Source organism: Nothoprocta perdicaria, unplaced genomic scaffold (assembly GCF_003342845.1).
Source record: "Nothoprocta perdicaria isolate Ctin4 unplaced genomic scaffold, notPer1 scaffold_17, whole genome shotgun sequence".
In the NCBI taxonomy this organism is placed as follows: Eukaryota; Metazoa; Chordata; class Aves; order Tinamiformes; family Tinamidae; genus Nothoprocta; species Nothoprocta perdicaria.
In genome coordinates this window covers 7,200,662-7,213,475 of record NW_020454871.1, presented here as the reverse complement: position 1 = coordinate 7,213,475, position 12,814 = coordinate 7,200,662, and the positions used below count along the sequence as shown (strand labels likewise).

General features: G+C 37.5%; 1 protein-coding gene across 4 annotated transcripts in view; it reads left to right on the top strand.

Moving 5' to 3' along the window:
• Nucleotides 1–12,814, top strand: part of ACSL4 (acyl-CoA synthetase long chain family member 4) — a 51,762-nt gene that overhangs the window by 20,652 nt on the left and 18,296 nt on the right. For 3 of the 4 annotated variants that reach the window (XM_026036018.1, XM_026036017.1, XM_026036015.1), the window contains exon 2: nucleotides 8,820–8,879. The gene's annotated coding sequence lies outside the window, so the exon portion shown is untranslated. Of the gene's footprint in view, nucleotides 1–8,800; nucleotides 8,880–12,814 lie in introns of those variants that run through there. The other variant, XM_026036016.1, reaches the window with a different exon arrangement.

Sequence of the window (12,814 nt, the reverse complement as noted above, 5' to 3'; positions counted from 1 at the left end):
GCCTTCCTAGGAACGGAGCGGCGTTGGGGAGCCCTCCATGGTACAGCCATGGGTGCCACCTTCTCCGCGGAGCCCCCTCCTGCCCCCCTTCTCGCTGCGGGGAAGGAGGCTGGGCTCAGGAGATGGTCTGATGCTGATGTAGCGCACGCTGCAACCCGGCAGAACGTGATTCATTGCTCACTGCTACACAGGGCGGGTGTTTTTTTCTTCCAATTTCACGTCATAGAAGCATCTGTTAAAGCAGAGCAAGAAAGATGTTGGTTATTTTTGTTGTTTATTCCTCTGAGATGCGTTTCACTTTGTAATATCCTAAAATAATCTTGTATGCTTTGAGGATTTTTAGCTCATTTAAAAAGAAAGTGTATGTGGACTTCTTGCTTTCCCCCACTCCCAGAAGAAAGTGGACACTAAATGAGGCAACATCAGGCTACTGAATAAAGCTCCAGTTATCTTTTATTCCTCTCATCACTTTAATGAAATAGTTTTTTGAAATTATTTTGTGTTATAGCCCTTTTGTCTAATATAATTATTTCATATTTGATTTTTTTCAATGAAGATGCTCAATAAATACAGGGTGAGAGAACAGAGACATTTGATGCAAATTGATCACTGCAGGTAAACTAAATTCCTGTAGTTCGTGATGCTTGCACAAAAGTTGCATATCAAGTTAAAGGTGTATATACTTGTCCTTCCTTCATTGCTCTTGGACTGCTGTAACAAAATATTAATGCAATATTCTGACATTTAGTATTGTAGATGTGCATGTACAGTCTTGCCACTTCTAAATGCAAATATTAGAAAATAAAACTACATATAGTAATTGGATACATAAAGTCTTTTTATTGTTTTAATTGGCTTTGGCTTTTGGAGTCTTTGCATGCAGTTGGTCAGGATTCAGAAATCTCAGTGATAAGAAGCACAGTTATTTTTTGCTAATATATGAAAATCTTATAGTTAAAACAAATTCCCGAAGACAATCTCTTCTATCAAACAAGAGATACAATCAGCAATGTTAAACTATTTTCAGACTTTTTTTCTTCTCTTTATTCAACTCTAATGTTACACCTTTAAGTAAATGCATACAGTTCTACAGAAATCTTGATTACTACCACATAAAGGTTATATTAGTTCTTTTTTTAAACTTCCCCCTCATTTCTTTTTAGTTACCAATTTTTCTTCACTGTTGTCTGACACTACAAACCTATGTAAACTTAAAACAGGTAAGACAAAAAAAAAGAAAAACCTAACCCTCTTGTGGTAAGATTTTCATAATGTGCTAGTTATTCAGGTATTTGCATCTCATGCAAACATTACTCATGTATTATCGTAAACGCTATCTGTAATATATACTGTGCTAGCAAATGACAGTATCACCCATTGTCTGACGACTGAATAATCTAACATTTATCAATAGCTCTAAATTTCCAGCATCATAAATTACCAGTGTTCTGTGGCTGACCTCCTTCCAACAACAGGTTTGTACTTCGGCTCTTCTATAAAAATTAGAAAAGCAACACTTGAACTAACCACTGAACAAGGCAGTAGATACAAATATATTCTAAGCAATATTAAGATATGTATCTAGTAAAAGAGATGGGCCCCATAATCATATTTTAAATGCAATGAAGACCCAAATACAGTAGCCTGAACTTGACCTAAGCATCTAAACATGGAAAATCCATTAATTTTAAAGTTACTCATTAATACATTCAGTTAGGTAGCTAAGATCACAAATAGTTCAGTGCTTGTCCATTAGAAAAATGTTTTTAATAAGAAATTAATGATAGGAAAAAGAGATTGAGTTAATTATTAAGGGAAATGTTAATTGCATATGCAGCTAACCACTTGGTCACTGTGCTTCAGGACTATTTTGTCAGGGGAAAAGAAAGTTTCACTGAAAGAGAGAGGAGTTTGTGAGAGAGAGGAGGGAGGGAGAAGAGATGAGGGTTGGGATTGTCCCGTAACTTACTGAAACTAATAACAGACCATTTCCTCAGAAATCTTGTGATTAGTATATGGATGCATAAAAATGAAAGCTCAACACAACACTAATTATTTCTTCTGTGGCCACTGATTCATGAAGTAGCCTGTGTTAAGCTGAAAGTAAAACATGCTCCTAAAGCAGCGTGACTTGTTTTTCCCTTCTGCCTCACTAATGACATGGTGCTTCTGTGAAGCCCGAAAGCTGCAAGGCGATTCCACACAGATTGCTGTTTGCGGTTTAAATACTGTGTTATCTTGGAGATGCTGGAGCTGTGACAGTTCTTCACATTTGTTTTCTATGAACCTGAGGTAAAAGACACTATATAGAGTAAGGCCGTACTCGTAAATGCAGAGAGGAAGTTTGGCTAGTTGTCAGCATGGCTTGGGGGATGAGGTTTCACTTTTCTGTCATAGATACCTAGGGTGAACTCTACTGATCCACTTGGCCGAGATCAACAAAACCAATTGGACACAACTTAAATTCTGGCAGATATCTTTTCCCTGCTCTATTTTTTGTTTTTTTTTTTTTATTGCTAGCCTGATGGAGTTAAGGCTCTGAGGTTGTGCCAGATGAGCACACTATTTACCTGAGCAAGTGGATGATACAGAGGTTAGGAATGAGTGATCGGGTTGGAAATTGCTTATGCTGCTGTTGCTGCCCTAGATAAGAAGCGTTTCCACTCTTCAGGCTTGCACGCTGCTTTTGACCTGCTCTGCCAAAGCTCAGGGGCCTATATAACAGCTTTAGAGCTGCTTGTAGGCCTGAGCGCTCGTTTGAGAGAAGTGTTGGTATTAACTGTCTGAGAGTTATTTATCTTATAAGATATAGAAAAATCTAACAATGTGAAGGACCAGTTCTACTCCAAAACTGATGAGAGAGGAGCAAAAGTAAGGAGAGCTGACTGGGCCAGGGGCTGCTAGGAAAACATTTGTCAATAGCCAGATTGTTGTTGTGTCTAATGGTTTCTTTTAAAACTTTGTGGGTGTGTGAGCCACTTACGATAGATGTATGGGTGGAGGTAATGCTGTTGCATCAAAATGGTAGCATGTTAGCAATATTTGCTTTGCTCTGGGATTTACAGCTGTGTAACATAAAGGGCATGATGAATTTTTTCACTCTTTCTTTACTTCATTTGCACCTATGCACTTGGATTTGACTTAGAAGTGAAAAGTACTCTTTGATTTCAATATAGCATTTTTTTAAGGAATCCTATATATCGAGAAAATAACTCTTGCTCTTCTTTTTTATTATTTTTCCTTGGTGTATGGAGAAGATGCTTTATTCCCATACACTGATAATCAGTAATCATTTATTGTATAAATGTGCAATGGCAGTTAGCATGTTAATACATACACCAATAAAAAAAATATATTGGTAGACTTGAAAATTTATTAAATCAGAAACAAGTTCACACGATGAGTATATTACATGCCAATACCTGTACTGTAAAATTTGTTCTAATTAAAGGATTTTTTAAGTTTATATTTTAAGTACTCTGAAGAAACGTTCTGTTTAACGCTTGCAGTTAATTGCAAGTGAATTATACCAAGAGACTTAGAGAAAGGCTTGTCTTCAGAAATCCAATTTACTTAAATTATCTGTTAGTAAGACATTTAGCCTACTCCTTTGTGCTTTTGTTCCAGCATAAGCATGGTCAATCTTTTTTTTTTTTTTTTTTTTTTTTTTTTTTTTTTTTTTTTTTTTTTTTTTTTTTTTTTTTTTTTTTTTTTTTTTTTTTTTCTCTCTCTCTCTCCCTGATTGGAGGCTAGTTATTTTACCTTGCTAAGTTGGAAAAACTAATGTGCAGTGAGAACTAATTCTCCAGTTCATTTTGAGAAAATTTCTCAGCAAGTATAGTATCTTGGTCAGGGAGATTCATAAGGACAGAGTTTTACCACTGAATATTCCTCTTTTCTGATAGCAGAGTTGAGATGGTGGCACTGAACTGTTTGTCCAAGGCAGGTTACATCATCACCTGTGTAGTTTTCACAGATCTATCCAGAGTAGCTTTAGGCATTTCTCGCTGTTCTTCAGGATTCTAAAAGACAATGAATAGTGTGCCAGAATCCAGAAAAGGTATTTGAATTCTTAAGAAGACACTCTAATACAGTAAGATTCTTCTGAACCACTTCAAATGCGAGGGATAGATAAGTCAGGAAATACCAGCCTCTTTGAAAAGCATTCAAAGGAATAAATTACTCAATTTCTTTAGAGAAGGAAGAGAATATTCTGAGAAGCAAGCAATGTCTTAGTGGTGTCCCCTGTGACTCTTCTTAAGCTGCAGGTTCTGACTGGGCTTGTTTTGAGAAGGTTGTGAGCAAGATCGGGCGAAAGAGAGTAATTTGAGTTCAGATTTAATTACAGAAGCCCTCCCCCCTCAGCCTCAAGGAATTTCAGTTCTGAAGTGTAGGGCTTTTGGTGTACTCAAAGCTAGTACACTAGGAGAAAGATATATTAGCAGATGTTTTCTCAAAAAGGTCTCCATCATTCTGCTGATTAGCAAGTTCCCTGGTGTGGTGAAGAATCTCTTACTTTGTTTGTGCTTATGCTCTTCTGTCTGTTCCTGGAACTGCTATTGGATGTTCTGCTTCACTTTGCTCTTGATGCTCCTGATGAAAGTGATAGCCAGATAATTATCAGAAGAATCATAGAATGGTTAAAGTTGGAAGGGACCTCCAGAGGTCATCTAGTCCAACCCCCCTGCACACACAGGTGTTGTTCAGTGGAAGGGGAAAATGTCCTCTTCCTCAGCAGGACACCTATAGGTGGCCCAAGGTGGCTTGCTTTCTCTGAAATTGGTATCAACAGTTTAATGTGTTGATCTCTTCTCTCTGAAAAGATCTGTACTTGCTCTAAATTCATGCAATATATGTTTTTTGATCATCTCTCCTTATTGTGAGCCTTAACACAGTGAAAAAAATCACTTAATTTCCTGTTTACAGCCAGGACAATTCCTTACAGGGTATCTGGACAGGCCAGAGGATTCTTCTCTTGACAATAGAAAAATATTAGCATAGAGAAGAACCAAATGTGTTCTAATCTTAAAAATGGAGTATTTCAAAGAGAATTTCTTTGTTCAAAATAAGTAGTTGCTAAAAGCATTTTTTTCCCCTATTTTTCTATCCCGCCTCTTGGAGAAGAATGTAAGAGACGCTGGAAAGAAAAAAAAATATAAAAAGTAGCTTCTGAAGAGCATAAGTGTACTACAATACCTTCTACATAGCTGCCAGAAAATCTTGTTATGTATCGTAACAGGAATATAATGAACACCTGTGCTTAATTTTCTTCCAAAACTTGCTAGAGCAAGCATTTTTTCTTACTATCCCTCCATGTTCTTACAGACATAAACAGCCCCATACTGAGATATCCCACAGCTTTTTCTGAAATTATTTACCAAATTCTCTTCAATTTCCTACCTTGGATCCTGGATTTCCTACCTTTACATCCTGGCTGCCTTGTGATCAGAGGCATGGGCCATGCTTACTGCAGGCAGCCCCTAACCAGAGCCTAATTTGGCCCTGGTGAGAGTCTGCAGTTCTTTCTTTGATTTTTACCTCTGTTCTCAAGACTGTGCCAGACACAGCATCAAGTGCACACATCTGTTGATTCCTGTATCAGAAAATTTTATATGGGCTGCTTTGCTGAGACATGGAGATTCCTTGCTTCAGGACAGCACATGCTTTGCAAAATGCTGTAATTCACTCTTCTATACACATTTGTTGCAGGAGTGCTGCCATTAATGCACTGCTGAGCTTGTGGGGTGAGGTGAAGCTAGTGGTAAGATTACAAGGAGATATTATTGTGGTGCTTGCTGATAAGAGGATATATTTGCTCAGCAAATATATCAGCGAATTGATGCAAGTAATAAGAGATAGTGAAACATTTCATATTGCCAAAGCCTGGCATCACCAAGGACTTCAGTCTGTCAGGAAATGAGTTGTCTGCTCTCCAGTTGTATGCTATCCAGTTGGCTATACAGATGATAATTTCTGAAAAGATTATATTATTTTAAGATTACCTCAAGTTCTTGGCAAGTAGAATGCCCAGTAGGCTGTTCTTAACTGATATTTTTATCTTGGAATAGAGATATTGCAAATCACCACATCAAATATGCTAGTTAAGTAAGTAGAGATGCTGGAAATTTTCAGTGCTCACTGGATTTTGGTTCATAGCCAAACACCAAAAATTTATGAATGAAGGCTGCCTTTTCATATCTTAAACTCTTAATTCAGTAGCCAGCTGCTGGGCATTTTTCTGCAGCAGCAGACAACCTCTTTTGATTAGGATAATTATTAACTCATGACCTCCAATAGATAACAAGTTACACATGTTTATGGATTTGGATTACATAAAATTAGGTTATAAATAGAATTTTAATATGACATTTCAGTGTTTGCATCTGGGCATCTCTTTTCTAATAAAGATGATTGTGATGGTGATAACTAGAGCTTCCTGTGCGAGGGTGTCTTTTCCCTCCCTAGCACGCTGCTTCCACAAGTGCCCTAAGCCCGTGGGAGCTGGGGGTAGCGCTGCTCTCCTTCCTCATGCCAGGCAGGGAGAAGCACAGAGTGGGTGGAGGCTGCTTCCTTCAACAACAACTTCATGTTATGTTGGTTTAAACTGCTTGCAGAGCTATGTGTAAAAGTACAAATAATTCCATGTCAGCTGGAGCTATTTCAGAAAACTTACGTGACTTAAAAATATTGCCCCAAAAAAACCCAGAAAAGTCATTGATTTGGCTTGCTGCAAAATTTGTAGCCTGATAAAGAGTGAAAGTGGGCTAGCAGCAGTCCAGATTTGGATTGAATTGTCTGCCATGAACCTGCACCTGAAAACTATTAGAGAACCAGCACTGTTGGTTATTGCACTGTTTTCATTAATGTGTTGGGAGTCTCCATTTTACTGAGCTCACGTTTATGCCAATCCTATAACGTAATTTGCTGAAGTTGTGTATATCTTAAAACTTCCTTTGTTTAAAATACCATTTATGGTGTTAAAATCATCTAAACATTTCTCTATGTAAGTTTGAATACGTTTTAATCATAATGAAAGCCTGCCTGCTAAAAGAATCACAATGATATGTAGGTAAAATGCAGTTTTCAACACTTTTCCATAGTTTTGAATGCTAAATATATAAAATCAGAGAGTAAAGCTTCTGTGACTAGTGGTAATGTGGAATAGTAGTAAAGCGATACAACAAAAGAAAGGGAAGATGCAAAAGTAGTAAGAGATGTTAGTTTGTGGTACCTGTGGTCTTTTTGCACCAGCTGGAGAAGTAGGAAGGGTTCCTTTCCCCTGCCTGTTCCTGGTGACCCACTAGTTTGTCATTTTACACATCACTTTCCATAAAGGCAGCTGTGTATACAATTTATTTTCATGCTTTTCTTAGGTGGAAGTATTTGTGTTTAATTTTCATTATGAAAATGTATGTTCTGTTTCTTCCATAAGCATGCAAATTGTGCATTTTTAAGAGCTCAGCTGAGTTAAACAACTTGGGCAAAAGCACTTTAAATCCATCCCCACAGGGAAGAGGAACAACTGGAAGTTGAAACAAAGCTTCCTCCTCTTAAATTAAAAACATATTGAGAAAATGGGCACTGAAATAGGAACATTAGGAAGTCTGTGCCCTAGAAAACCAAGGACATGCTGCTTGTATCACATGCTGTCTATCTTTTGACACTATGGGGTTGAAAGTACTCAAGTTATATGGATATTCTCAGATGGTTTGATGACTGAAAATACATGCAGAGGATCAGAAATAAGTTCAAGACTCTTCAGAACGTATCACTTAACGAGAAAGATTGTGACCTGTTTCACACACTTTCTTCCTCCTACTGTTAAAAATGCAGCAGTTATTCAGATATAACCCACACCCACCCAAAAATTACTGGTGTTTGGAAATGACTCCTCAGTTATTTTGCAGTAAATCTGTCTGAGATGAAGTAAGGAGAAAGAAAGAAGGTGATGGTGGTGGGAGCCATCAGGGCCTTGGGGAGTCTTTCTCTCACTGTTGTTACGTAAAAGTGCTTGTAGCTCTGACGGTTGTTGAATTGCAAATTTTGGAGTATGGGCTTGAATATATGGTACTTACATGGTCTGTTTTACTATTATACCTAAGCTACAAGATTTTATTAACACACCAAATGTTTTGATGCTTGCTCTTCTACCTTTCTGAATCCTGCTTTGTGCCTGCACATTGGATGCAAATGCTAAGTGAGTCATATAATACCTTGTTCTCTGAAAAGGCAGGAGTGGGTAAGGTTGGTTATCTTAGGCTGTTCTTTTGCAGAATTGTTCTTCAGGCGGACAAAACAGTGTAATTTATTTTTCAATAGTATGTACCTACTGCTTTTTATGTTTACCTTTCTTTAAGAAACTGGGAATGAAAAGTTGATGTAACTTGGAGAGCAACATACAGATTTATCGTAAATAAGTTTACAAAAGTTAACTTTCCCAAAACTTTAAAGTTGGGACTATTTTAAGAATATAACATCATAATGCTGTAACTCTAAATCTTTTTGTCAGGCGTAGCATTTGCCAGCATATTATCTGAATCAAACATCTGAAGGCACACAGAACCAGGTGCCCAAGTAAAACCATGGCACCTGTGAATGATAATGAGTTTCTGGTGTTACCACCTCAGCTTGACTACAAGAGCACTCTTCCATGTTTTTGAATAACAGGCAGTATTTTGCAGTTGCATAAATCATTGTTACTAACAAACAGCTGACAAATCTTGCTGTTCAGGAGAATGCTTGGTTGTATGGCTTCTTTAGGTATGTTTATAACCTAAGAGATGGCTAGAATTTTCACAACTGAATATTTTTCTTTTCAGATTCTACTGAAGTTCTTGAGTTGCACACCTAGAAACACTCGAATTGTTATTACATTCAAGGTAAGTAATCAGATTGTTAATAATCAGGGAATGGCCATTCCTACATAAATTTTTACTAAAATCCAGAAACAGTGAACTGTGTGATCAGTGAATTCTTTCTGTCATTGCCATCTGTCCAAATATTGATAGACTTGCGGGGGGGAGGGGTAAGCTGATAGAAACATAACAGTACTGTGTAGCAGTACTCTTAGTTAATGGTATTTTTTGAGTACTGTTGCATTTAATAGCAAACAAAAACCTGTGGTTTTGTTACAAGCCACACCATGCTGTTGTGATATACTTCGTAATATTAAGGATGTTTCTATCCCTTTTTCAGAGTGCAGATATTCCTGAAAACAAACAGAGAGCTTGTTCAGTAGTGTCGGTTTCCTCCTCTTGCTTCCTTCCGAAATTCTTGAGTCTGTTTCACTGTTCAACCCAGGGCTACACAAGTAGTGTCTTATTATACAGTTGCTACTTTAACTAGTACTTTATTCATGTTTTAAGTGATCTAGTTACCTAAATATCAAGTCATGCCATCAAGCCACTTGAGTTTCAGCTACGTGAGATCTGTTGGAAATGGCCACACGTACTTTGTAATGTATTCTGAACTGGCAGAACTTGAATAAATCCCTTGCAAGAAGCTGCCTAGCTGTGTTAGTGCACAGCTATCCTGTGCTAATAAACTTTGCTGAGAGGTAGGACATGTTGCCACAACTTCAGTCACAGTTAGCCAGAGCTGGCTTGTTCTGTGCTGGCTGAGGTTTGAGCTGGACATGATATTGTGACCCAATCCTGTCGTCTTGCTGTTTTGCAAAAGCTACTTGGATGTGTTGGACTAAGAACATTAAAAAAAATGCCTACCTCTCTAGAATTTTTGTGTCTGTCAGTATAAAGTGTGATAAATGTGACTCAGGGGAATTCTAAAGTTCAAAAACATGCTTTTTAAAACTGTCTGAGGGTTGTGAGGGTTGTTTTTCCTTTTTTTTTTTTTTTTTTTTTTTTTAACAACAACTATCCTTTAAGTGCTGGTTTCTAACTTAATCCCCTATCCTGGCGTCAACATCTTGGATTCTGTGTTGTTTTGCATTGGTTTCGTGTGTTGGTGCTATTGTGTTGCTCAGAAAATTGATCAAAACAGCGTGCAAAACTCTTACATGTAGAACCGCTATGGGGGAAAATGTCCTGAAATTTTTTTGGTCATCTTGCTTCTTCTTTGAGTGCACATAAATTTGAAGAATTATACAGTAAGACAGTAAGTCTGCCTCCCTGGTGTGTAGAAATGCCATCCCCTGTATTATCTCCCTTGCTCATGGTGGATAAAATCACCAAGTTCTCTCACTAAGTTGATCTGCAGTTCAACAGGGTTTAATGTTCCCGTACAGTTCATCTGCAGACTATGCCTGCAGGCCTTCCTCATAAAAAATAATATTTCAGTTGCTAATCAGGACATGATCAGGAACATTTTACTTCTTTTTTTTTAATGTGTTTTGTTTCACAACCTAAATTGTGATAACTGAGGAAAAGAAAGCAAACTCCATCCACCGATGAAAGATGCAGTCTTTGGGAAGCAATACCAGTAAATATAAAACTGGTGTCGGAGGCCCTGGTGACTTATTGCCAACATGAATGTTGAATAGACAGTGGTTTTCTGAAGTAGTACAGAAACTAGGATGCTAGTCTCTCGTAAATTACCCAGCAGTTGTGTTGGCAAGTACGTACTTGTAAAAGTATGTAATCTGACAGTAAAGAGAGAAGTGCATCACTGTATATAGGTGTCAACAGAATGTAAGGTAATTATACTGAAATCTTTTAAGAGGACATTAGGAGAGAATTACCATGATATCTGTCATTACGTTTCTTGCTTGGCTGGCAGACTGAGCTTGTGTTTAGGCACTTCAATATTCTGCTCTTTGAGTTACTCCTTCCACCAAAAGGTTATTCCAGAACAAGGCTGGGAAATTTCAGGGAACTTATAAATACAGGAAACGGCTTTTAAGTCCTGGTCTCCTAGACTTACTGAGCTTTAGTCAAATGACTTTTTGCTGAATGATGTTTGAAACAGAATGATTCCTTGCTTACTTTCTCCTAACTGCTCTTATGCAGTAACACAGCAATGTTGCTATTTTACTTTATATTGGGAAATGGCAGTTTACTTCAAGCATTTCTTACGCATTATCACAGAAGTATTTACAGTTCCTTCTAGTTACCAGACTGCACAGATGTCTGGTAACATACTGTACTTGAAGCCAGGAAATAAGTGTTAATATTTAACCTATAGAGCTAGGGTAATATCATTAATGATTTTTTGGCTTGCTGAGTAAAACTTCATTAGCATTATCCAAACCTGTGCCATGACTTGATCAGTCTTTAACCTGAATGCACGCGCTCCAAGATTCAGTGAAGCCCTGATGTCCAGCAGGCATAAACGTAAATATGTTGTCTCTAGGAAAAGTTTAAAAAACCTTCACTCATGAAGATTACTTGCTGTATTCCTTATTTTTTACTTACAAAACAAAAGGAATGAAATGTCATCCCCTCCTTACATTGTAAAAGGATGTTGCTGAAATGATTATCGTAAGCGTAGGTTAATAACTTGAAAGAGAGCATGCTGGCTCTTGAATGCCCTGTGTACATGCATATGTTCCCAATATTGGCAATAAATTGAACACAAAAATGAATGCTTAATAAAATAAAGAAATTAGAAGCACAATACTTACATGTAACTGGTGGGGAAACAAATGACGAACTTTTTATTCTTTTTTTTTTTTTTCCTCTGTTTAATGCATTAAGTTCTTTTTAGTAGAAATTTACCATTCACTCCTGTATGGTCTTGTGTGTTTGTTATAGATAGGGAATTACTTGACAGAGGTGCAGTGCTTCTTGTTTGGTTTGGCCTGAACTCTCCAGCAACAAACAAAGTATAGAAGACAGAGAAAATAATGATCTGGGCTACGTTTGTAGATCTCAGGTGGATTTGATCTTCCAAACTGTATCATTCAACAATCATAGGTAAAGTCTGCTAACCTGTGTAGATTTTTATTTTTGCAAAGCAGTTTACTGCCAAGCAGAAAATGAAAAGATGAGGACAATTTAAATCTAATAGGCTCTTCAGAGCCACATAAGTTGCAACAAATGCTTGCACAGCAAACACAAATGCAGAACTTGCCAGTCTACTCATTCTGTGTAACATAAGGGCAGAAAGCGATCATCGAATCTTGATAGACTGTTTACACAGCTTTTGCTGGAGAACTTTCATGGCAACAACATCCTCTAAAAATTCGTCTTGATTATACTGTTTGCCTTTTTATGTGTCTTTTCATTTTTAAATTGGGTAAAAGAGTATAGTCATGTAGTTTTGCTGTTTAAAATATTGCAGTAAGAGCGACATGTGTTGTAATGCCTGATCTGGTTAGGGTGTGTTCTGGAGAGAGGTTAAATTGGGCTGAAATACTTCTTTATTAGTTTGAAGTATGTGCTTTTCCTTTTGACTTTATTTTTTGTAGTCCTTAGAGTGTGTTTTGCAGTGTGAGTTTGAAATAGTATCAATATTTTTTTCAGTTGAGCGTTTGACAGTTTAGAATTTCCTCTTCTGAAATATTCTCCTCTGTTCACTTACCCTCTTCACTTCTATTAACAAAGAAGCCAGGGAGACAAAAGGATGCCTCTTGCTTCTTTACCACAAATACATGTTTAAACAGCAGCTGAATTTGTTACAGTTATTATGAACTTTAGTATTCACAGTACCATTGTATATTCTGAATTGTCTTTAAACCTGTGTGTCCCAGTCTCTTCATCAGATGAAGCTTGACCAGCACAGGTGGAGTGGAGGCTTGTGAGAGAGAAAGTGTTAGAGTGAATGAGCCCAAGGTATTTACAGCTTCCAGGCTGGATAGGATTTAATGAGGCGAGGGCCGCCGGGCTCTGTCTAGAGGAAATACTTTCCCAGTTGAGCG